Here is a 26,666-nt window from a genome sequence, read left to right on the forward strand (position 1 = left end):
CTGTAAAGCTGAGACTATTTTGGATCCAATGAGCCCAACTGTATTCATGTGTAATGATGTTAGTCCCCATAGGAGACATTTCATTGTAGTGAGACATTTTATTTTTTAATTTGACATCACTATAAAATGACCTGTGGTGACCTCTAGGATAATCACAGCCTCATGAAACTTTACAGCCACAAACTAGAGACCTAGAGCATTCAGAGGATGGATGGATCAAACTAGAGATCTAGAGCATTCAGAGGATGGATGGATCAAACTAGAGACCTAGAGCATTCAGAGGATGGATGGATCAAACTAGAGACCTAGAGCATTCAGAAGATGGATGGCTTTCCCAGGTAGATTGACAATAAGGGGGTTTCTGAGCAGTTTACACAACATAAGGGCTCACCATCTAATCGCTGAAAAATGCAATTCTTGCAGAAATCTCAAAAATGTAAAAAGTTTTTGATACCAAATCACAGCGTGGCTTTTTCTATGGTGTTCCTCAAGGTCTTGGTGTCTTAATGTGGTATTTTGGAGGGATTATTGATAATTTTTTATCAATTCTCAAGTGGTAAAAAATTGTTAAATTTAGCACCAAATCTGTAACACATGGTATCAACCCAAAAAGTGCTGCAACTGATGAGACATAAGTGAGCAAGGGAATGGACATCATATTCTCCTATCATCATCTTCTAAACCCTTATACCGGTTCACAATTTATTTTAATTAATTAATAATTAGTTTATTTCTTTTTATGACTAGACAATCTTCATGCTCCCAGCTTTCAGATGATGTTCACCACTTCTATGTGACCTATTGACCTGCTATCTCCCCCTGAAGACCCCCTGGACTCCCCTAAAAAAGACAAAAACAGGTCTATCGTAGGTCTCAGAGGGTTATGGAAATTCCTCGGGAGTACCCACTTACATAGTTACATAAGTTAGTTAGTTTACATAATTCTATTGTTTGTGTTTTAGTACAGCGACTTCACAGCTGGATGTTCTATGACACAACATCTGGAAAGACAGAAGCACATCCAACCTGCTGTATCAGACAACAACACCGTCTACTGTACCAGCAGATTAAACTACACTGTAGGTACACATGTTATCTGTGACCCCCCACTCGTTTGTGTCTCGGCTATGTGTGTGTCTGGAGTGGGGGGGTTAATCTGTCTGTCTGACCGTCTGTCATAATGCCATCTAATCTGAACTGAGAGCCGTTCGTCACATTCGCTCATTCAGGCGGAAGATTAAAAACAAATAACACAAAAAAAAACACTACACACACACATACATAAACTATTGTTGAGGAATGATTCCCATCAATAGACTCACATGACTCACTTTCACTGACCACACAGATGAGTGACTCAGACAATCATGTGACAGGAAGGAAAATCCTTCCCTTTCACTTCCCTTGAATTTTTGTATGAACTGATACGAAGTGAGTGTGCGCCCTCTTCAGGAAGGAGAGTGTCAAAACATATAAAACCAAATGAAGGTACCAAAAAGAAGTTTATTCAAGTTGGTATACTTCTTTTAAACTTAAAATAAGAGAGTATACTTTCAGTTTGTACTTATCAGAGATATACTTAACAAAAAGTATACATCAGTATACTTGGCTTATATACTGACAAGTAAACACAGTCTCATCTGGAAATGAGGCAACGTCTTGGCAACGCTGCAGTCGCCGTGGAAACATGTGACATCCGGCACAGAGGCGAAACCTCGAACAGGAACAAACAGGAAATGTGCTGATAACGAGACATGCCCACTTTATGATTATCACATGCAGTTTTTTGAATGCAGTATAAATGTGTTATTTACGCCTATTTTAAAATGGTGTGTTTGAATATTTTTGCATACTTGGGTCCCTAAACTGTCTTGAATTACATAAATTGGGTATCACTGTAAAGCTGTGACTCTTGTGGATCCAATGAGCCCAACTGTATTCATGTGTGATGATGTTAGTCCCCATAGGAGCCATTTCATTGTAGTGATACCATTTATTTTTTAATTTGACATCAATATAAAATGACCTGTGGTGACCTCTAGGATGATCACAGCCTCCTGACACTTTGCAGCCACAAATTAGAGACCTGGAACATGTTTACATGCTGTAATGTTCAAAAAAACAATTTTATTTTCCTCGTACTGTCTGCCTGAATATGCCTGTATTTATCCTCCGTCTGAAACGCTCCGTTTTAGCTCATTTCAACGGAATTGCGTTGCTAGGCAACAGTTTGGGTCCATGTTTACTTCCTGACAGCTGATGTCATTCGCATACGCTGCAACCGGAAATAAAGTGGGACACATTTAGTATGTTTACATTTAAAACCGTAGAAGGGTCTAAATATTGTATATTTGTGACATCACAAATGGACAGAAATCCTGACGGCTTGTTTCAAACGCACAATTTCTGAATATGGGCTGTGTATTTCTCTGTATATTGAGCATTTTGATAGTTTAACAGTATTTATATAGCACTTAAATCTGACATGAAAATCTCACTTTTTACATTATGGGACCGTTAAAAAAAGTATACGTCAGTATACTTGGCTTATACTGACAAGTAAACACAGTCTCATCTGGAAATGAGGCAACGTCTTGGCAAATGCTTCAAACCTCTGACAGGAACAAACAGGAAATGTGCTGACTGACAGGATTATGGGTCAGCTGCATGGAGGAGTGCAGTGAGCAGTGCAATGTTAATTTATCTTTATCAGAATGACGTTTTTTTTTTTAACTTTAAGTATGACGGTGTGGTGAATTTGGAATTGAGGTTTCATTTAATTTTTTTCCCCCAGCAAAATGAAAAACAACTTGCATACATTTTAATCACTTGTAACTTGATTTAGTTTTAACTTAAATTATTTTATTTCTGTAAATTTCTCAACGTTTCCCTGTAATTGACTGACTGACTGACTGACTTGGGGAGATGTACTGCACTTTTACAATTTTTTTGTTTGTTTATTTCTGTTTTATGACTAGAACAACTTGACACATAATTCTGAGGAGCTGCATCTCAAATGAATCTCCAGGTTCCCAGCTTTCAGATGATGCACACCACTTCTATATGACATCTACTGTTGACCTGCTATCTCCGCCTAAACACCCCCTGTACCACCCTAAAAAAAAAGACAAAAACGGATCTATTGTGGGTCTCGGAGGGTTAATGTTGTTCTAAAAGATACTGTATATGAACTCAGTTAACCTTCCCTGTTGTGTCAGTTTGTCCAACCTTGCAGCTATCACTCCATCTGCTGGACATAGAGAGTAACATCTAGACATGTCACAGTAGGAGAAGCTGCAGGTGTGAAGGATTATCATTAACGATGACTGCCATGCCAGGGTTATCAGTCACATCTGTGTCTCTGCTGCTGTAATAGTTTATCACTGTACAGCTTAAATGTTTGGCTTAATACACCACAAATATAATGTATAGATCACATAAATTAAAGTAGTGATTGAAGACAGTAAATGGAAGAATTGGAGGATCACTTCAGCAGCTTCACACAGGACAACAGAGAGATGTCAGGTCAGTTAGTAGAATCTAACATTGTCTCTAGTGTGTTTGCATGCTTCCATGACTGCAGAAGGATGTGTTTGTACGCACAATTTGTTTTATATGTGGCAACGAGGTGTTGAAATGGGCAGTGGATGGGATCACAAAACAAAAACAGATGTTTCAGACCTGGAATGGAAGTTTCAAAGGAGAACATACTGGCTGTAACTCTGTTGTCAGAGAAGCCAGTATGTCAGTTTAGCATGTTTCCTTAATCTCTACTGACATATCATGGTCATTTTATGATTTTATTACAGTAAATATTTTACATATTGGTCCTTTAAGTGAAGTGTATATAATGTGATTGATATATAATTGGAAAATTTAAATAAAATTGTAAAAAAACAACTGAAACATGTTATTTTGTGTGACAAAAGGAAACCAAACATAAGGCTTTGGTGGTTGGCTGACTGGCAACAGGTGCAGAGTATCAGCATTGAATTTAATGTATTGTGTTGTCAATACTGTATGTATGATGCAAAGTATATTCATATGAACTTCACATGTATATTATATTCTCTAAATATATATTTTTTTTAAATGTTCATTAAATATTGTTAGTATAATAATTCATGCAGCTTACTGTATGGGAATTAGAAACTCCACAGCTGCTGCTAGCATATTACTGAATGTCGTCTGTTGACTTCAGCTTTTGACTAATAAAAGAATATTTTACATATTGCAGATGATTCTGGGGACTTGTGGATTCTCCATTGTTCAGAAAATGTTTCTTCACATTTAAAGTTAAGCCTTTATCATCATAATCTGTGTCACTGTAATTGCTTTTAGACAGTTAATAGCATCATCTGAGATACTGACAGTATAGAAAGTCTACAAAAAAAAGTAGTCGTTACTACCAGCGTACATTAGATGGTGCTGTAGGGTTTAAGATTTGAGCAAGAACCAGGCTTCTATTGAATATTATATAGATTATAAAAGATCAGTGGTTCACATTTTCAAGGACCCTAAACTGACAAAACATTAGTCCCCTATTTGATAAGATTTTGTCCCAGGGTTCCCCGTCTGATCGGATTTTAGCTTTTAGATGTTTTATTACAGAAAGTGTACGAAACCCATGACCCGAACAGTCACACATTCTGTCATTGTTACTTATGGATGTCTCTTTGTAGTTGTTTTGTGTCTTTTTGTGGTACTTTTGAGTCTCTTTGTAGTTGTTTTGTATCTTTTTGTGGTCATTTTGCATCCCTTTTCTATTCGTTTTGTGTCTTTTTGTGGTCATTTTGAGTCTCTTTGTAGTAGTTTTGTGTCTTTTTGTGGTCATATTTAGTCTCTGTAGTTGTTTTGTGGTCATTTTGAGTCTCCTTGTGGTTGCTTTCTGTTTTTTTTGTGGTCATTTAGTGTCTTTGTAGTTGTTTTGGTGTCTATTTTTGGTAATTCTTCGTATCTTTGTGGTTGTTTCGTGTGTTTTTGTGGTAATTTTGTGTCTGTAGTTGTTTTGTCTTTTTTTTTGCCATTTGGCATCTCTTTGTAGTTCTTTAGTGTCTTTTTGTGGTCATTTTGAGTCTCTTTGTAGTTGTTTAGTGTCTCTCTGAGGTCATTTTTCGTGTCTTCGTAGTTGCTTTGTGTTTTTTTGTGGTCATTTTGTTTCTCTTTGTGGTTGTTTTGAGTCTTCTTGGTTGGTATAGGAGTCTCTTTGAGTGATTCCAGGCCAGGGGGATCCCTGACACTGTTCCTGTGCCTGTTAGGCCCGTTCATGGCTGAAGCGCTAACTGAACACGAGAAATGTCACTGTCAACTCTATGATGATAACAAGAAAACTCTGATGCCAAAAAAACATAGACTGAGAGGCACTTAAGCAAACTTTAAATCAATGTGGCGTGATCAAGAGGTTCATTTCCAGAAGGACAATCACAGGGAACATTACAGGCTGTATAAGTGAGAGGGTCAAAAACATTGTTCTGCCTGTCAGGATGATTAATGGGCTTTCTATTTTTTGCTCTGATGAGAGCACAGGAGTTCTAGGTTGTGAGAACAATGTTGAAAGAGACTTTAAGTGATACTTATCTTTTGATATGTTCTATTTCTGTCTGTAGGTCAGGTCAGGTCAGTGTTGTGTAAAATAATCAAGTGTTTGGAAGCTGGCCTGTAGAGCCAGAGACTGACAGCTGTTGTTGTCTGTTGGGCTGCAGTTTGCCATGTTATGATTTGAGCATATTATTTTCTGCTAAATGCAGTACCTGTGAGGGTTTCTGGGCATTATTTATCATTGATTTATGTTGTTAATTGATTTACAATAATACATATATAAATACATGTGCATAAAGCAGCGTATTTGCCCACTCCCATGTTGATAACAGTATTAAATACTTGATAAATATTCCTTTTAAGGCACATTTTGAGGAGATAAAAATCGCAGTTAATTGCGATTAACTCGTGATTATTCGCAATTAAATATTTTAATCAATTGACAGCCCTATCAATAACATAATCATAATCATGCAGCATAACCCAGAGGAGTATTTTCCTCATGTTTCTGCTGCACATGAGGAACAAGTGGCAGAAGGAGCTGACGCTGCTGACAGATGTATTGCCTTTGGCTCTGAGCCCACAGCTTCCTACTACTGTATATGTTCCCGTTGGATAGTAATCGCTCACAAATAGTTGAATGACTTCCAGCAGGAATAGTTGAAGGACTATCTCTCTTCCTCTTCTCTTCACATCAGCTCCAAGGACAGTGACAAATAAAGCCGTATCTGTTATTTCCATTATTTTTTTCTCCAGGACTAAAAGTAGATACTTCCCATAACTGGGCCTCTATAGGAGTTTATATAAAGTACAGCAGCGAATACAGAACATCGGGAATAGCAACAAAATGTGAACATAGCAGAGTTAAATAAAGAGATGGCGTGCTATAACTGGAAGAAAGGTCGTAGAAACTCATCACCTTTTTGATTAGTTTATGTTTGGTTTCATTGGAGAGGTCAAAGGCTGTGGCGTTCACATGAGGATGAGTCGTGTCAGAAGCTAACTGAATGGTATGAAAACAAATGGCTGTTGAGAACACGATGCGTCAGCTTCGGGCTGGTTTCTTGGGAAAAAAAGACCGCTGGCACAGAAAGCTGATGTATCAACAGGCTGCATGTTGTACCCACGACATCAACATTATATAGCCAAACAGTGTGATCAGTTCTGCGTGTCATATTTCAGTATCTCAGTAGGGATGCCCTGCTCTATATGAAATACTCTCTGTTTGTATTGGATCGCTAATTTATTTGTAGTAACTTGGTTAAAGTGGCAGTAGGGCAGTATATTTGTCATCATTGGGCAAAAATTCCATAATAACATTTCAGCATATTGTAATTCAAGTGTTCTGAGAGAAAACTAGACTTCTGCTCCTCCTCATGGCTCTGTTTTCAGACTTTAAAAAACCGAGCCAGTGACGGAAGACGTTGACCAATCCTATTGGGTGTGCTCCGGTCATGTGACCAGAACTTTGCGTTCTTTCACCAGATTTCACAATTGTGAGTCACTGATAATGCACATTTAATGACCTGGTAACAGTCGAAGAGGGTGGAGAAAAAAAAATAGATTTGCAAGACGTCTAAGTTAAAAGTGGGCAATATTTGGTTGAAAGATGAAAGTTTCTTTCACACGTAAGTCATATATAACTGTTTAAATAACAGTAGCAATAGAACTCTGTATTTATTAATAAATGGATTGGAAATCCCCGCTTAACAAAGGCAGTCTTTCTGTCCTCTTCAACTTTTCCCATGGATCAGGGCTGTCTCCAAAGACACCACTGTAATATTTATACTACACATAAAAGCAGTTTGGTGGATCCCGCCATGAATAGATGTGTCTTGTTTATCAGCCGGTATAACCACCAACCCCTCAATGCAGCGTTCCCAAAGAAGCCCTCTTTATCATCAAGTGTAACCTTCGTTATGTAACTCTGGGCCGGGCGCCATCCTCTGCACATCCTCCAGCTTCTGCAAACCATGAGCGTTCAACCACCGACAGTCTGGACTTGAAAGAACACGTCTATGTAATCGGCATCTACAATCTCCGGCTTTGTGCTCTTCGGTATGAAAAGTGAATAAGTCCTTTTGTAGATTTCCAACTGATAAACAACCGTAATGAGTCAGCTATAAATGTCCAATTTCACAGTACAATATGACAATAATTTGTATGTACTGTGAATCTGATTGGAAATGAATGCAAGACTGGATCATTTATCTCCTTATGTTTCTACTAAAGCAGAATGTAAAGTCAACTGTTGCCAATCCAGATAGTGAAGTTGAAAGAAGTGCTGCAGACGTACACTGTGAGCTCTGAAAATGGATTTACTTCTTCGCCAATCCCACATTGTTAGGTCGTTATAAAGATTTATAGCTTTAAAAAGACAAGTTTGGAAACCACCAAAAACATAGCGATAACACTAGCCGCGTTCATCTAAGATTATCAGCTCAATTGGAAAGACATCGGATTGTTGACAACTTTAATAGAAACCTTAAAACGAATCCAACATTTCTCTCTTTGCTGTATTAATGAAAATTGTCGTGGGAGATTTCAGAGACCATAAATATATCCTACATCGTTAGTAGGTAGAATTGCATGAATGCGTTCTCTTCATGTGTCAATAGCCGCTCATATCCATCGTGAAATCATTATCAATTGAACACAATGTTATAGCACAAACTAAACCAGGAAATACTGTATGTTGATGTAACACTAAACTAGGTGATTAAATACCTCGGGTCACTTTTAATTCAACATTTGAACTACCTTTAGAACGTGGGAAAGAATAGTTCCATCTACCTGGGCCCCTTGTATGTTCCCTATCAATTATCTAGGCCAGTGATGTTCTCTTTGTTAACGCAAAATGGAGATAATTAGCAAACCAATAATCACGGCAACAAACGAGGACACATTTTGTTTTCAACACTATAGCTGGAAAACGTCATTGATAGAGGCTGTTTAAATTAAAGTCCAATGTAATAATCCGAATAAAAAAAAAACCTATAGGAGAGTAAATATACAGAAAAAAAGTCAGATATTCTCTGAGATAAGTGACAAATTTACAAAAAAACCTCACTAATTTGTGAGATTATAAAATCATAAATTTACGTGAAAAGAAAAAATCTGCAAAAATAAAAAATAGATTTGTACGTCAAGATGTCTAAGTTACATATAACCAAAGAACGTATATTGCTAAGAAGAAGTGAAAGTCAATTGTTCGTTCCATTGCAACATCAGCGCCCAGCAGCAAAGCTACGCTTCCGCCATTTTGGACTGAAAGCGACTACCGGACGCCAGAAAAACATCTGCTGTATAAAAGTAAAACAAAATTATTTCTCTTCTGTTGTCATATTGTACCGAAACGGCCTGTGTTGAACAATAAAATATTTTAAATAAAATCAGCGTCTTCGGTCCAAAATGGTGGCAGCGGCTGTTATGTCTTTGCTTCCCCTATTTTTAAGTAACTGTTTAAATAACAGTTCAATGGGTGTTTTAACTTGGTAGTGATTGAACCCAGAGTCTGGATTTATTAATAAATGGACTAACATTCGGAAATCCCCGCTCCACAAAGGCAGTCTTTCTGTCTTCTTCATCTTTTCCCCTAGACCAAGGCTGTCTACCGAAGGGGACCAATGTAATATTTACGGCACCTAAAAACAGTTTGGAGTCCCGCCATGAATAAAATGGCATATAACCACTAATGTATTACAAATAAAACACTGTTCGTTACTAAGTGTAACCTTTGTGATGTAACTTTGGGCTGTGTCGCTATCCTCTGAACATCCTCCAGCCTCTGCAAACCATGAGCGTTTAACCACCGACATCCGATTCAGGTCGCCAACAGCTTCGGAACGAGGCGCCGTCGTGCTCCGTTCTCACCGTTAGCTGCCACCACAGCTTCCCGGCTACTTCTGCAATTTGCCTGCGAGGTCGGAGAGGAGAGCGGAGTGCACGCAACTCCATCTCTCGCACAAGATGACAGCTCACATGCAGATAGTGCTAGCAGTAAGCCTCTCGTAAAAATCCCTCAGAGGGTTTGTGCATAACTGATCACAAGGATCGAACGATGCCTTGACCCCTTGTCTCCTCTGGCGACGGCTGTGGCTGGAGCGGATTGGTGGGCACCAATCATAAGGCCGGCGGTTCGATCCCAGACTCCTCCAGCCCACATGTCGAATTGTCCTTGGGCAAGACACTTAATCCTAAAATGCTTCCGAAAGCTGTGCCGTCGGTGTTTGAATGAGTATTTAGATTAGATCCTGATGGGCAGGTTGCACGTTCAACTACCTCCACTCTGCTCTTCGGTGACAGGCGTCCTTGTTTTCTCTGCTCATGTTAGCCTCCTAAAGCCCGTTCCCCCTACGTGTCTCTGTAAAGATACATTTATTATTCACATTTGGGGTCATCAAACGGGTTTAACTGGTGTGGTTTGTTACAGCGATGTAGCCTACATGGGTGATCTTTGGGGGCCTGATATACTCTTCTCATCTCTGGCGGCGCTCCTGTATCCAAGCGTGCGATGAATACATTCTAATGTGCGAAATCCATTTGCAAAGCTTCGGCAGTGGTGGGTCAGGTGTTGCGTTTGCTTTACCAGGTTAGTCAGGTTAGCCTTGTTGTTGGCAAATGCAAGCTCTATGTCCCAGTAAGTTATTGCAGTAGTTTAAGCAGGCTAGTCAGATTAATATGTTAAAAGAATGAATGAATGAACAGGCCATGTCTTGTTTGCTCCTGCTCATAAACCCTCCCGTATCACTGCCTCTACCATCGGGAACAACCGTCCGTATGGTACGATCCAGATGCTTTGACGTCACGTTATCGAAGCCTCCGCTTGCGAGAAGATATCGCTGTGACGTGCAGAACCACTTTATGAATGGACGCCCGTTGTTCAGTGCCCACATCCACTTGATCTCTCCCCCCCTCTTCCTCCATCCTCTTCACACTCTGTTCCTCTTTACACCGTGTTCCCCCCTTCACTGCCCGGTTAATCCCATTTCATCAGAGTATAGTGAGAGTCGGCGTAAATCCCAAACGGATGTGTTCAATCCGGCGGGGGAGCCGTGATGGTGGGGGCTTCCCTGATGATGTCGTAGGAGGATTAGCGGGCCCGCTCTGCCACCTCTCAGCTAGATTATGACCTTCGGATTAAGTCTGCATTTACTCAGAGGAAAAAAAAACAACAACTTTTAACCCCTTATGGCACAGCTGTGACTTATTAAAATTTTTTGCTGATCTGACATCTGTGGGGAAATCAAATCTACGACATTAAAAGAGACTATTTTTTTAGTTTTATGTTGCATGATGGGAAGTCTGACGTTCAGGAGTCAGCTGCTAAACTGTGTTTTGACTTGAAAACCGATTTGACTTCGGAAAATGGTTCGGAAAGGTTTCCCCAATTTATAGTTAACGGGTTAAAATATACACATTAGTATTGGTATGATAAAGCAGAATGTATGCATATGACGTGTATTTGAGTATTGACTGTGTGTAATCTGTGCGTGCCGTCAGACGAGCAGTGATTAACGCTCATCTCTACTTCCTGCGGGATTAGTCTTCGAGCATCGGGTGTATTATCACGACAACGGCAGGAGGACGTGACCCGTCATGGGGACAGTGTCCCACCCCTCGTCCTCTGACTCTGTTTCAGCATTTCATTCAATAATAAAAGGTTCTGGCCTTTTCAAATACATGAAATATTATTATTACTTTAGCAAAGATTGCATTTTTACATTTGTCTGTTAACGTTGGTAAAGCACGGTCAGTATTTCATCAGCGAGGCAGAATTATAAAAGACCTCTGACTGTCTGCGTGAAATGATCTTTTCACGGCTGTAAGATTCGAGCAGAGATACAACACTGTAAGCCTTGTGGGTAAAACATGAGATCTGACAGGTGATAAAAGAGAGTCTCCTCTTATCACTGGTCACTCTGTTCATTTGTTCCTTGGCTCTGTGGCTTACACAAGCATTTTCCAGCTGATGACCTCAGATGAAAAAAAAACCTGAACCTGGGGCTGTAGGGTGGAAGGGGTTCGGCCTGTTTATCTTCATCCAACACTGCGTCTACGTCCGTGATGGATGAAGAGTGGAGTTTGTTCAGGCTGGAGACACACCGAAGATATTAAAGTTATTAGAAACAGTCTGATATTTGAGGAAAATACATCTGTTTGCTGCTTTGCTGCTATTCATGTGAGAGGAACGACGTTGCATCCAATAGAAATCCACAGAGAGTTAACTGATATCATACATCTAAGGAAAGAGGTCAAACATCTGTTAAGACATTACAGATTTAACTTTGAACTTGTGGGAGATATGGATTTAAATCCTCCTTTATGTTGTATGTAATTGTACATTACAGTATTAGTGGTACGGTACATTTTCTGGAAAATCAATTGAATAACTGTTGTAGAATGTATAAGTGGACGTAGTCACCGTGACGTCACTCATTGATTTGTGGATTGCCGTTTTGAAGCTTCGAGTTCGGTGTTTTGTCTGTCGCTATCTTGGTTTATTGCAACCAGAAGTGACACGAGAGGGTGGAGCTACAACCAAATGCTGAATAAGACATTTTCAGGCGATCAAAAAGGTTATAATTAACTTTCATGAACTGAAAACACACTGTGAAAGGTTTGAAGTTCTAAGACGACCAAATTATCTTTGGTGTGTCCATGTGTAGATGAATAGAATCAGCATGCCATCCAATGACGCAAGAAACATTTGTATTGCCAGCGTACCATCAATGGGCTCTTGGTGTGATCGCAGCCTAAGGACAGTACTATGGGCTGCATGTGTTCATGAAAGGCTTCTTCTTATTGCGATTTTGATGCCATTACACTTTAATGTCAACTAAACCCATCAAAAGGCTCCAAACAGGATTTCAATAGTCTCATGTGGTGTGAAGATGGCATGGAAAAAACAAGTTTGTATTCATGTGCTACTGTAGGATAACCAGTTCTCATTCCCAACTTGTTACATAAGGACGCTTTGTCAGGACCTCTTGGTGTCACGTAAGTTTATAGGCAACAAAACTACTCTGTTAGATTTAGTAAAAGATTGTGGTTTGTTACATAACTTCAGTTACGCAGCCGGTTTGACACAGGCCTCCTGGGTAAAGTCCCGTGTTTGTTATTGATATTATCAGTTTAATAGATATTGCACATGAGTGAATTGTCAGTTTTGGTATGTGCGATCTACTAGAGCAGCGTTGATTGTAAAGTGTGACAGCAGCAGAACCTCTCCGTCACACAGCAGCCTGTCACTGAAGGAGCTGTTTATATAAATTTAACACAGCAAGAACGCATGGGGCGAAGACGCACTTTTTATAATCCATTTTCTGGACTAGATAGATACTAACTTTATTGATCCCGAGGGAATTTCAAGTTTCCAGCATCACAGTTCCATAGTGCAAACATAATAGTAAAAACAGCACAACTAAGTAGTACACATATTAGTAAAAAGACACAAGTAAGTAGTACAGAGTATAAAAAAATATACCAGATATAAAAATAACAGGAGATGAAGAAACTGTGAAAACTGAATATAGTGCAGGATATCAACTGAGATATGGGACTATTAAAAATGTGAATATAATGCATAAAGTGATATAGTGCTGGATAATAAAATATAGGAGATATAGATATTAAGAAATGTCAAATATGGAATATAATGCAGGATCATTTTTTTTTTTTAAATAGACTAAAGTGCAGAATAAAACTGTACATTGTTGTAGAATACAGTAAAACGAGTCTATAAAGGTGCAGAGTAGAGCTGTTTGTGGTGTGCAGAATTAAATGATGTAGTTTCACCGCCTTTAAGGCACATTTTGAACAGATACAATTTTTTATTAATTTGCGATTAATCACAATTAACTATGGACAATCATGTGATTAATCGCGATTAAATATTTTAATCGATTGACAGCCATAGTTTATTTTGTTCATTGTATTTCATAATCCTAATTGTGCTTTGGAAACACATGTCAAATGTCATGCCAAGAAAGCCTATTAAATTAAATTTTAAATTAAAGGCCCGGTGCATCTCATACACCGAGTTGCCTTGTGCGTCGGTATCAGATGCTGTTTTGCCTTGACGAAACATCGGTATTTGACGCCCTGGAGGAATGAGACCCGGGCTGGCTAGATGACGTTTTAGAAACAGAAGGTTTGAACACAGAAAAGACAGCAGGACAGATAACTTTGGGTCACTTTTGTTCCACATTGTGTGAGACATGACCCTACATGACTGATTTGAATGGGGAGAGTTATTGAAAATCTGGATTACATAACACCACAGTACATTAATGCGAATTTAACCCATTATAGCGAAGACATCAGATTTAAAGGACTCCTCTGATGTCTGTTAAATGTCAGCTTCTTATAATACTGCAGTGGTTATGTAATTCGGAGCCTGTTCTGACACCTGCGGTCAAACAGGAATGCTCGTCACGAGGATCAGTAATGTTTGATAACAGAGTCTTATTGTAACAGCTCAGCAGAACACGCGTTCTTCCATCCAGCTCTAAACACAGACCAGCTTGTAAATACTTCAAATTATTCAGCTGCTTATCTTTACTATATCACGCACCCTTGTTGTTATATAAGTTTATCATTACGAAATCGCTGTATAATACAACTAACATCCATCCAGTCAGTGAGCTTTAAACTCTGCTGCTTATACGGAGGGATGAATTTAGATGCTGAACTATAAACGTAGAAGACTTTGGATGATGCACTTTTAAATTAGAGGAAGGACTTTTGTTAAGTTTGAAGCTTCATAAACCAATATTGTATTCAGCAACCAGATACATGCACATTTCCACATACATTTACAAACAAATATAAATAAATCCGAACGTGGTCTGCAAACTACGAGTGGCCTACAGATCGGATCTAACAGGATGTCACTTTTCCTGAAGGCTTCTTTGAAGGCTGCTAGAAACGTCTGGTAACTAGGCTCGTTCGAGATGAGGCAGGCCTGCGCAGAATCGATCACCGGCGATCGCTGCTCAATGCATACCGGTTAGATTTGTGTCCGACTTGATGCCGACTTGCTCTGACGTCGTGCACACGTGGACAACGATAACCTCATGAGATCGAGGCGGCCGCAGTTTCTAGAGCCAGGCGCCGCAGTTGCTCTCCACCGACTGCAAGACCCAGGGCATGCTGGGAAACGCCTGGCTTGCGCCTGATCAAAGAGCTGATTGGCTCTTAGTTTTAACAGCAAACACCACGTGTTGTAGAAAGATCTAACTTTCTGTGTAATTGTAATATTTAACGTTAAATTGTAGGCTATTAGTCTCATGTTGTGCATTGAAGGTTTCATCTGTTAAACATATCTTGCGTGGTTGATAATAATAATTATATTTAATAATAATGAAGGTTTTTTATATCGCACTTATCATTACAAAGTGCTTTACAAGGCAGACATGAAAATAATAAAGGACAGAATCCAATGCCAGATACATGCACATTTACACATATAAACTCGGGAAAAAAAGTTTGGAAATTTGTGTTTGTTCGATTATTTCTCTGTTGTTAGAATGCTAATTGTCGTTGTATTTTACATCGTTGGAAAGCCTGTTTATTTAACTTCACAATGATGTCCGACTTGTAAGGATCATGCATTTGTGGGATGAGCATTTATGAGTGAATATTGGATCAGACACACGACTCCAATTCAGTGCTACTGTTACATTTTGTCCTTATTATGCTGCTGTTAACTGAACCTTAGGTCACATCTGGCAGGGGGGCAAGTTTGATCTTGACTTAGTTAAGAACAGGGTGTTGCTCTCTATGTGTGAATGAAAGAGGTCCACTATTAAAACCTCATTACATAACAGGGACTGGACAGGCTAAAGGCTCCAAAAGGAAAAATGTTAATAGGCCTCTTTTATTGCCATGATGTCCCAGAACAATGTCACATTTGGTATTAGGAATTTAATGCTAAAACTCACTTTGACACCACAAAAGAGCTTCACAAAAACTTTCACTGTGCTGTGAAGCGGTTTAGCGTGCGATATCAGGATTCTTGACGTCACTTGGTTTTCTACTGTGACAAGCCCCGCCTTTCTATTAATACCGCATGCGTAGGATTTTAGGGGAATTTGGAGAGCTCAGTTGTTGCATAATGATAACTGTTGTCAGTCGAATTGGGAGGCGGAGGTCAGAGACGGACGAGCAGATCTTTATACACTCCTGGCTCCTGCGTGTTCCCAGAAATACTGCAGTAGTTCAGAGACTCATGCTCTCCTGCCGACCTGGGACCAAAATCCCACTTGTGATTTCTCTGCTGGGACTTCCCTAGTTTGTCTCTCTCTCTACTTTCCCACTATCTTAATAAAGCTTACCCCCATATCTGGAGATGGAATAATATGTAATTTTTGCAGTACTATAGGAGAGGACGCAGGAAGTTGGGCTTTGCTTTTTTCCCCAACAAAGGGAGAGTCATGGTTACAAAAGGTCCGTCTTTGCTTTTTATATTTTCTCTAGAGCTGTCAAAGTTAACGCGATAATAACGTGTTAACTCAAATTAATGCCACTAATTTCTTTAACGCATTAATGCAACTTGCCGTTTTTAGGTTGTCGAGAAGGAGGTTAAATAACGCTCCAAACTTGCGCAAGGGGTCCCTTGACCTCTGACCTCCAGATATGTGAATGTAAATGGGTTCTATGGGTACCCACGAGTCTCCCCTTTACAGACATGCCCACTTTATGATCATCACATGCAGTTTGGGGGCAAGTCATAGTCAAGTCAGCACACTGACACACTGACAGCTGTTGTTGCCTGTTGGGCTGCAGTTTGCCATGTTATGATTTGAGCATATTGTTTTATGCTAAATGCAGTACCTGTGAGGGTTTCTGGAAATACTTATCATTGTTTTGTGTTGTTAATTGATTTCTAATAATAAAGATATACATACATTTGCATAAAGCAGCATATTTTCCCACTCCCATGTTGATAAGAGTATTAAATACTCAACAAATCTCCCTTTAAAGTGCATTTTGAACAGATAAAAAAATATGCGATTAAATATTTGAATCGATTGTCAGCCCTAATTTTCTGCATTACGACCTACGTTTTGTGTGAATATAATAAAATATGGTTAATTATGGTGGAGGCAGGGTCATGCATTTTACCTCAGTTACAAGGCTCAAGGATCTAAGTTTATTTCCAAAAATGTGGAACCATTCCTTATATTTTTGTTCGTAGCTTCCTCTTCCAACACTGATTTGCTGTGTTTCCCCGAATGCTATTTGACAGCCCTTTTTAGACTGTACCTCCAGTGGGATGGAGGTGATAGCGATGGTGACAGCAACTAGAAACAGCACCCAAAACAGCTCTCTAAAGGACCTGATAGTTTCCGTTGATTTTTATTTTTACGATCAAACATCACTGTAGCTGCTTGAAGTATCTGGGAGTGATGACTCTCTTTTGCACACACATATTTGAAATCTCTGACATTTCTTCACACACAAATCAGCGGACACACTCCGTTGGCAACCGCATAGTAAACTATAGGAAACGGCAGAATGGCCCCGTGTCGGTCATCTACTGTATGTGGGAAAGAATTTAGAAGCTATTCCCAGCCGCGGATGTCACTTTCCCATATATCAAATATTTGATTCACTCGCAACGGGGCAGTTTCACTGAACCAGGGTCACAGCATCCGAATAGAACTGAGAAAGCCTCCAGAGTTTACTGATTATATTGAATATGTCTGTAATCATTTGTGTAAAGCACTCTAAATATGTAGTCTCTTAATCTGTAGCAGTTCTTCTGCTGTTTCTTGTCACGGTAATATTTTGATATGGATTCCAGATGACTTTGTCAACAGTAGGAAGAACAACTTTAACTCCCAGTCCCAAAGCTTCTTCTTAGAATACACATTGAACCAATATTTCTCTCCTGGGAAATGGCGATTTGCCATTTCAGATCAGGCTACTACTGCCTTACACAGATGTGTGGGTGTGATTTTAAGATCGGAAAGGCTGGATTCAAGTGAGTGACAGATTTTCCTGCAACAGTTTAATTGAAAATAATAGTGTTAGACATTGCCAGACTGCTACAAAACCAACATGGGCACAAGCTCAAAATTCTCTGTAAATCAGAGGATAATTACTTTACTTCCCAGTAGGAACACTTAAATAGCCCTCATTTAAATCATTATGTCCTACAAGTTGTAAAATTCACTAATAGCTGAATCCAGAGTTATTTTCCGAACGTGCATCAGACCCACGGGACTGCATCGCCCTGCACGCTTATATGACATATCCGGTTTTGCCAGCTTCCTGCTGGCTGTATGCGGCTGTAATAATGGATGTATTGGCTGTAATTCATCACTTTTATTATCTTATAATACACCCATGGGCTGTATGCTGTAAGCCTGTACCGTGGTGGACGTATTAACGTCTCTGTTCCCCAACAACTGGCTATCGGCCGGTAGCTAGTAGAGGTAGTAGCATGACATAAACAGAATTTAATCTAGTTGTAGTCTATTTATGCAAAAGCACAGGACACAACCTCTTCTACATCCATGGTCTGTGGTCTATTGGACGTCAATTTTGGAGGTCATGGACATGAAAAAGTTTGAGATTGCTCTCAAAATCTGTGTGCTGACGGTGGACGTTTTACTAGCGTCTCGTAGTTGCTTAGAGTCCAAAGTGGCGGAAGCGTAGCTCAGCTGCTGGGCGCTGATGTTGCAGTGAAACGAACAATTGGCTTTCACTTCTTATCAATATATGTTCTTTGGCAGTAGCTCCATCTTGGTTGTGCGCTTCAACTAACCCAACTTGTGTGGGTGGGAAGCAGGTGAGGGATCATGGTCTTGTTTCCGAAACTTGTGACTTTGACTGGTTGTTTCAGGCCTTTACAGTATATGGTGAAGGGTACCATCTGGGGGTATGATGTGAACCTTAGGAGTTACATCCATATTGTACATCTCATTTACAACCAATGTCAACATGCAAAGGTCCCTTCACATTGTGTGCTGTTTTTGTAGTGAGGCAGAACGTAACGGTGTGCAGGTCGGGGTGGTGGATGTCCCCGGATGTGGATTTCCCTTCACTACACACAACTTGTGCACTTTTGTGGGCTCCTACTTTAGAAGTCAAATGTTATTTTCTTCCTGTGTAAATTCAGCTACATTTTTTATCTGCTGTTGTCCTCCTAGCATAAATTCAATTTGAGTGTTGAAATCGCTGACGTTTCTCCTTGTGGCGAACTGAAACCAGATCCTCTGTCTCTCATCACACGGGCTGCAGATGCACTCGGCTTCACGAGCGAAAACAAACATTTACTCCATCAAAAATCATCAGAAGCTCCTCAGAGAAATCAAGGAAATATTTTGAGTGAAACCAAAAACTCAGTAGACTTGAAACGGAGACATTTAACCACTTTCTCACACATGAACGGCCAATTGACAAAGAAGGAGAAGAAGGGGGCAATGAAAGATGAATGAGGGTAACGTTAGAAAACAAAACTCCCATCCTCCTAAGTGGGAGCTGTAAGCACTCTCTCTTTTTCTCTCTCTATCCATCATTTCCCCATCAGACAAAGTTTTGACATTGCTGTCCGCCAGCCGCCCCAACACTTCACTTCCTCTCCATTATCTCTCTCTTCCCTCATCGCCGCCCTACACTCACATGCTGACTCGTCCTTTTCTGCCTCCTTAATCCTTCATGCTCTCCAGTCTCGATGGTCCACAAACTGTTGTGGAACATGACAGCCGAGAATTCTGAGATTTTATTCACTTCATTCAGTAAATGGAAAGCTTTGATGCACAAATGCTAAATGCTAAAGACATCTTTATTGTCAGTCAAATACCGCCACTTGGTCAGTGCCCCTCGGCATCGGAGACCGACACACGCGGTACCCCTCTTGCGTTACTTTTGGAAGGACCGTGGGACGGCGTGTCAGTATACGCTTGTTACATGCATAGTGTCCTTTCAAAATAAACTTCCGTTTTAAAATGTTGATAGGGTGTTAGGGTAGGGGGTTTCAGACCCTATTCGACCATCTGACAAGCAACTGTGGGAGTTCAAGGTGGTGATGTGAGACGGACTTGTTCTTCAGTTAGGTTGAGGATGTTCGACTGCCTCCGCTGTCCTGAATCCTTGCCACCATCTCGTCATACAGGACAGGACTGTGGAAATAATTAATGTTGTGTGTCTGTCCTCCCTGGGAAAAAGAAATGCTGCCGACATGTCTGGGACGAGAGGAGAGCGACGTCTGAAAATAGAGGAGGGGATGACAAGAGGGCGAGATGGATGGGCAGAAAAAAAGCGTGTGAGAGACTTGTCAAAACCTGGCCTCTTCGCTGCCTCGTCAGCTGCTTTTAGCATACCGCTCTTACTCAGGGCAGCGTGTATGTATGTGTGTGTGTGTGTGTGTGTGTGTGTGTGTTGCGTGCTTGGAGACTGAACCCCCTGCTATCTCAAATCCGATACTCAACTCCTGGCAAAAATTGTAAGTCAACAAAATGAAATTCTTCTCTGCTTATTTCTAAGCAGATAAACAGAGTTTTACTTTACAAATATTGCATACATCAGATACACATCTAAAACCAATGAAGAAAATGCACCAAAATCTCACCATCATTATGTCTCACACGCATACACATTGCGAATAGGTGAATAAATATGTTTGTCCTACCCCTAGTGTATATGTAGGTATGTGATGCTCTTATTTATCCTGAAAACCTCTCTAGAACCACTGTTCAACGACCCTAGAAACATCTCGGCCCCTGGTGGCATAGCCTAGAATCACCTCGGCTAGAGGCCTTTCAGGAGCCCCAAGGGCCATCTTCAGATCCCTCTGCAAGTTCACGGACCCCAGTTTGAGAACCACTGCGTTGTGATGGAGGTTGTCGTTAGTAATCACATTAAAAATTGATTCCATTACAGCCCATGATAATCCAGATAAGTACAGCGTTTGATGTACTGTATATCATAATATCGAGCATTTAACAACGAAACTGTCGGTCTATCTCGCTTGGTCCTCTTCGCACGCACGCACGCACGCACGCACGCACGCACGCACGCACGCACGCACGCACGCACGCACGCACGCACGCACGCACGCACGCACGTGAATCTAATCAGTATTTAATGACTTTTGTCTATAGTCTGGTATTTCATTTCATGCATCTTTGATTTAACAAATTCAACATGTTCCTGCATCCTTGCCCAAAAAAAATTAATGAATTTGGATCGAGTAAAAAATTGTTGATTTTGTTATAATTCAGCTGTGAGACGACGCAATGAATTGTTTTCATCTTCACAACATTTGTTAAAGAGCCGGCTGCAGCACGAGACAGATGATAATGGTGAGGGAAGCCACGAGGGAAACAATAATGGAAGGGGAAAGAGAGAATAATCAAAAAATAACTCTCTGTTGTTCTCTCTCTCCCATTCGGTTCCTGGCACTCAGTCTGGGATGCTAATTCAGTAATTGATCCTGAGACGCTGCGCTGAGGTTACTCCGTCTGTGTGTGTGTGTGTCTGGGGTTACAGCCCTTCTTGTTCTGAATCAGGGATGTGGAAGAGGAGGAAGGGTCACCCCCCTGGGAAAGCAAAGGAAATTACAGAAAGAGAGGAAAACGGATAGAGGGAAGTCTCTGTGACAGAGAGCTGAGCTACCTGGGCGGATTTAATGTGAAACTACAGAATAGGAGGAAGGGATGAAAGAAAAGGGAAGTGATTTTCCCGCGTTTAAGTCTGGTTGGGGAATTTGCTTCTGCATATCGTTCCCCATGTCTCTCCTCTTGTTTTCTATCATGTGATACATGGTTGAATATAACTAAAGGGATTAAAGGTGCAATGTGTGCAGGGCAAGAACACACTAAATTCAACCAAACTGGAGAAACTCTGCGAGCCGGTCAAAATAACGCTATCGTACAATCTTCACTGTAACCTCTTTACATTCTATTGATTATGTTACTTACATTTTTTTTCATAATTAATTAAAATTCTGGCCAGATCTTACACATTGCGCCTTAAAATGTCACCATAAATACTTAAAAATGGAGAAGATGAAGTTTCAAAAGATCAGTCAGAGTTCAATGTCAACTCAAAGAAACAAATTATCTTTTTCCCCATTAAACTGTGTGGTAGAAAATAAAGTCAAACCAGATATAAGTAACATTATAGAGAAAAAAAAAGTCGTAGTGTACTATGTTAAAAAAAAGTCTTGGTATTGTATGTCGATAAAACAAAAAATATCATAGTATAGTATGTTGATAAAATAAGAAAAGTCGTAATATAGCTTGTCAAAAAAATTAAAAGTCAAAGTTAAATGTCGAAAAAAATTAAATTATTCATAGTATAGTATGTTTAAAAAACATCTTAGTATAGTATGTTGAAAAATTGGCATGACCATTTTCAAAGAGGTCTTGACCTCTGACCTCAAGATATGTGAGTGAAATTGAGTTTTATGGGTTCCCACGAGTCTCCCCTTTACAGACACGTAACACTAAAAAAGATTTTAAAAAATGGTCTATTGTGGGTCTCAGAGAGTTAAGACCATTGCCGAAGAAGACTATTTCTACTTTACATGCTGCAGTATTACACACCCACAACACAAAACTGCAGATTATTGCAAAGCAGAAACATGATCCGGGGGTAAATGAGCTTACCTAGAGTCCCTGGAGGGGTCAACGTTGAGGTCGGGGGTCACAGTTAGAGTTGGGGTAGAGTTAGCAGAGGTGTGTGGTCACCTGCAGGGGGGAAGAAATAACACCATATTGAATTTACGTAAAGCATTCTTGCACTTTACTCTGACTGATCTTAATGATGCATTCTCTGTTTGTGGTTTGACGTAAGTAACTGCATGTGAAAGTAATTGAAAAGCAAGCAGGAGGTCTGTCAATACTGAAGCAGTCAGGCTATGACTCAATAATTCTGCTTTCAATTTACCGACCCTGAGAAATCTGTTATTGGCCAACGTGTGTGTATGTGTGCGTTTGACAGAGAAAAAACGTAATCATGACAGACAGCCAAAGTAATCATGGAGGTCAGAGTTGAAAAGCATCATTTAGGTTTCATATCCATGCATTCATGGGGTCAAGCAACCAATGTCTGAAAGTATGCTTTGATTTTATCAACCGGTGTCTTAACTTGTGTTTTTAATGTTAACGCCTTGCCATCAGTCATTTTATGAAAGTGTGTGTTGTTTTAAAGCTTTAACTTTGGACTAAACCTCCTCATCATTCATCTCCTTGTATGGCCGTATGATCTGAAACAGGATTTATGATAAGAGCAGAGAGGCATACACATGGTGGAAAAAAAAGTTTGAGATGCCGGTCTTGTCTGTTTTGGACTGATGAAGCACTGATCTGAGAAAAATGTCTGTTTTTCATTATTTCAGCTCAAGTGTCGGCCCTGGGCAAAGCTTCAGTGCGGAGCCGAGGGTAACATGTCAGCAGAGAGCAGAAGCCTTTCAAATCATCAGCTACAAAATCTCACTGAGCAGAGCTGAGAACTGACGGGAGTAACTGGCCTGAAATAAACTGGGGCGGTCGTAAAATGCAGGAGAGTTTAGGTAAGTGATGGGATGCAAGAATGTCAGAATGAGTAAAAAAAAACAACTGAAATAACGTAACTACGTTCACATTTTGTGACGCAGGTTCTTGAGATAAGAATGCAGCATTTGTTTTTATTTCATACTCTAATCATCATCATTATGTGAATATGTACGGGAAGTTATATTCCATACAAGGCCTCAAACAGAGCTCAGTGAACTCAGGCATGGTCTTCTTTTAACAACTTCAACCTGCTGACAGTCCACAAAGCTTACATATTTGCACTTTAAAGACTCGTTTGAAAAGAACAGTTCTTGGGAAATATGTGATACTTCGTCCAAAAAAAATGAGAAGATCAATACCACACTGTTTTTATGCTAAATATGAATCTAAAACCAGCAGACTATTAACTTAGCATACAAATTGGAAACAGGGAGAAACAGCTCTGTACAACCGTAAAAAAAATCGGCCTACATGCACCTCTAATTTTTACTAATTAAAATAATAATCTCAAAGATTTTCTTTCAAATAAATGTCTGTTAAATCAATATTTATCGCCAAATGAGGTGACTTTTTTGTGAATAATCGTCATTTGGGATGCACCAATACCGGATTGGATATCGGGCCAATACTGACTCAAATAGCTTGATCGGGTATCGGTGACAAGGACCCCTATCTATTCAATTAATTTCTATGTTTATAGACTATATACATTATATACTGGAATTTTAATTCTTGTATAAGTTTTGACCAATTTGTTGCTGCATGCAATGGTTTACACTCGAATTGTAATTCCTGTTAATTTTTTCACCAATTAACCGGTATACGATTTATTATTTTAATAATACAGAACCATTCAATACATTTATATCTACGTAATTATTTGGTGCATTTTGTTTTACAAAGTTAGGAAAACCAATATGGAAGTCAAGCCTGATGTTGCCTTACACATAAAAGAATGATCCCAGTCACTTCCACACAGTGAGGCATGCAGCTCATTAATTAAACACTGGTTTTGCTATCGGTATCGGGACTGAAAAAGTCGGATTGGTGCATCCCTAATCGTCATACACAGATCCACAAGTTTTGCATGTTTGTCTGACGTCACTCAAGTTGCCAGATCGTTTATGAAACACAATCTACACAAACAATCCACTCGCTAGTTACAATTTCAACCCATTTGTCAAGCAACCTAGAAACCCAAAACGCGATTCACGGGGCGTGTGCGCAGATGCTCTCTGTCTGCACAGGCGGACGGCGTGCAATGCGACGGTGTACCGTCTTTTAATGCCAGCATTCAACCAAGGGGAACGGCGTTGAGTTTGCAATGGATAAGATGACTGAAATCTGTAATGTTTTATATTCTAGCATTGCTAGAAGATCTGAACCAGAATGCTAAATATGTGCTAAATTGCATAATAAGCATATGTGTTCACTATTTTATCAGATTTTATGAGCTAACATCATAGCTCTTAAAATCTTGGGTATATTGGAATAGTGTGACTTCAGGCCTCAGTTTGTCGACTTCCACATGACGAGCAGTGAAACATGCAACCACTTCAGGGATAAGAGCACAACAACAGATTGATACAAGTCACTGTGAGATAAAAAATAACACAGATTTTCAAACTGGGATTAAATTGGATTCTTAACCTCCACATGACCCAGGTCTGATCTTTTTCATCTCTGGCAAAACCCGTCCGCAGCAAGTCACAACTTCCTGTTGATAATCTATGCTGGGATTTACACAACTACGATCTAATTTCTGGATAACAAAAATGTAACATGAGGCAGACTGACCACACATTGACCCCTTATTATTGGTTTTGTCTCGGCAGAGCTGATCTCACCCTGTGTGAGCGTGTGTGTTGGACTGAGATAACTGGCCATTGTAGCATAGTAGGACGGCAGCCAACTTGGTGAAAACAGAGCAGTAATTTGTTTATTAATACTTAGAACGTCAGTCAGGTAGTATTGTTCAGTCAAGTGTAATGAGATGACGGATCAGTGGGGCCATTTACTTCGAGCACCACTCCCTCGTCTTTATTCAGCAGCCATGTCAGAGGAAAATGACAAACTGCTGCACTGGGGAGCGGTTCTGCCTTCCGGACTAAATTAAAATAACTTTTTTATTTTTTTAGCACTTGTCAATGCTTTCTTAAGTTTGTAAAGCGTGTCATAACCAAGACAGACAAAAGACACAGGATTTTCAGCCCGTTCACATTCCTAGGGCGTTAAATACTGTGGCTTTGTCACGGCCATCTACGGCACTCTATATCGCCGGTATGAAACGCACCGGGTGTTCCATTTACTACAATGTAAACCCATCCGTGTCAACGATAAACGCTCCAAGAAAGTGCGCCGGGAGTGTGGTGACGTAGTTTAATGAGAAAAAGAAACTCACCAGGCGGGCGGGAGGGCAGGTGGATGAGTCCAACAAACACAAGGCTTTCATCCAGGTAACAAGGTGTCTTGTGTGTCACGTTACAATCAGCTGTTTGTTCGTGTCCTGTGTTCGCAACATTCAGTGTCATTTTCACTGTACAAAGGTTGTAGTTTTAAGCCCTACCATGTGTGTCTTTCCTAAACCTAACTATAGTGGTTTTGTTCCATAATCCTAAAGTGACTCCAAGGGACGTTACACCAAGGGTTGTGACGCCAACGCCAAGGGGTGTGACGCCGAGGGTTGTGACCCCAATGCCAAGGGTTGTGACGCCAACGCCAAGGGGAGTGACGCCGAGGGTTGTGACGCCAATGCCAAGGGGCGTGACAAAGCGGCGGTATGTGACAAATTGGGATGAGAATGTGTTGGTTTTATAAGAAAAGTAGATGACGGCTACTGTATAAGGATGCCGTAATGGAAAATTACACAGACCTTATTTTCTGTGATAATCCAAAACCCAATGGAAAAATCCCTTCCCCCCCCCCCCCCGATGCTAACTTCCTGATTGGCTTACAAAAATACGTCATCCCTGGAGGACACTACTAATAAAATAAGATAAAACATCAGCAGCCTTTTTTAATTAGCCTAATATCAGTGACCGGGCTGAACTCACCACCATTAGATGTTTTGAACAGTTACATCATGCTACCATTTTGTGCCGGCAGTGTGCCATTGTTCACTGCCAAGTAAAAAGAAAGGCTGTAAATATGCAGTAGTTGCTCATAAAAGAAAGAATAATGTAAAACAGCCCCTAAGTTCATACAGGTTTATCCCCAGCTATTATTTCTTTTCATTTTCATTGGCAGCTTTTAACTTTTATGATCTCCCTTAAATTAGCTTTGACTGACTGAGGGGAATGCCAGTCAAGCAATTTTTCCTCCTTCTACTCATTGTACGTGGAATCTGTTTGTCTTCCCTTTTCTGTTTCTCTCCCCCTCTCTGCCAACTGTAATGACACATAATAAAATGCTGACTGTAGGTGGTATCCCCCCCATGCATTTATCCACAATCAATCCCACTTTATTACAGTGGGCAGGCGTTCCCATGTGTTACAAGCCAAACCATTTTATTACAACACAAAACAGCCCTGAAACAGCCAGTCATCAAAGGTCTGTATCGCCTGACTACTTGAATAAATAATATCAGGTGTTTCCAAACATTACGCTTTTGGAGATGGA

The 26,666-nt window shown here is 40.2% G+C and overlaps 1 long non-coding RNA gene across 1 annotated transcript; it reads left to right on the forward strand.

The window, feature by feature from the left end:
- The first annotated feature begins 3,282 nt into the window (after positions 1 to 3,282).
- LOC119482899 lies at positions 3,283 to 26,054 on the forward strand. Its single transcript, XR_005205571.1, has 2 exons — positions 3,283 to 3,525; positions 25,669 to 26,054. It is a non-coding gene; the product is annotated as an uncharacterized LOC119482899 (long non-coding RNA).
- Positions 26,055 to 26,666: the final 612 nt, after the last annotated feature.

Source organism: Sebastes umbrosus, chromosome 23 (assembly GCF_015220745.1).
Source record: "Sebastes umbrosus isolate fSebUmb1 chromosome 23, fSebUmb1.pri, whole genome shotgun sequence".
Lineage (NCBI taxonomy): Eukaryota > Metazoa > Chordata > Actinopteri > Perciformes > Sebastidae > Sebastes > Sebastes umbrosus.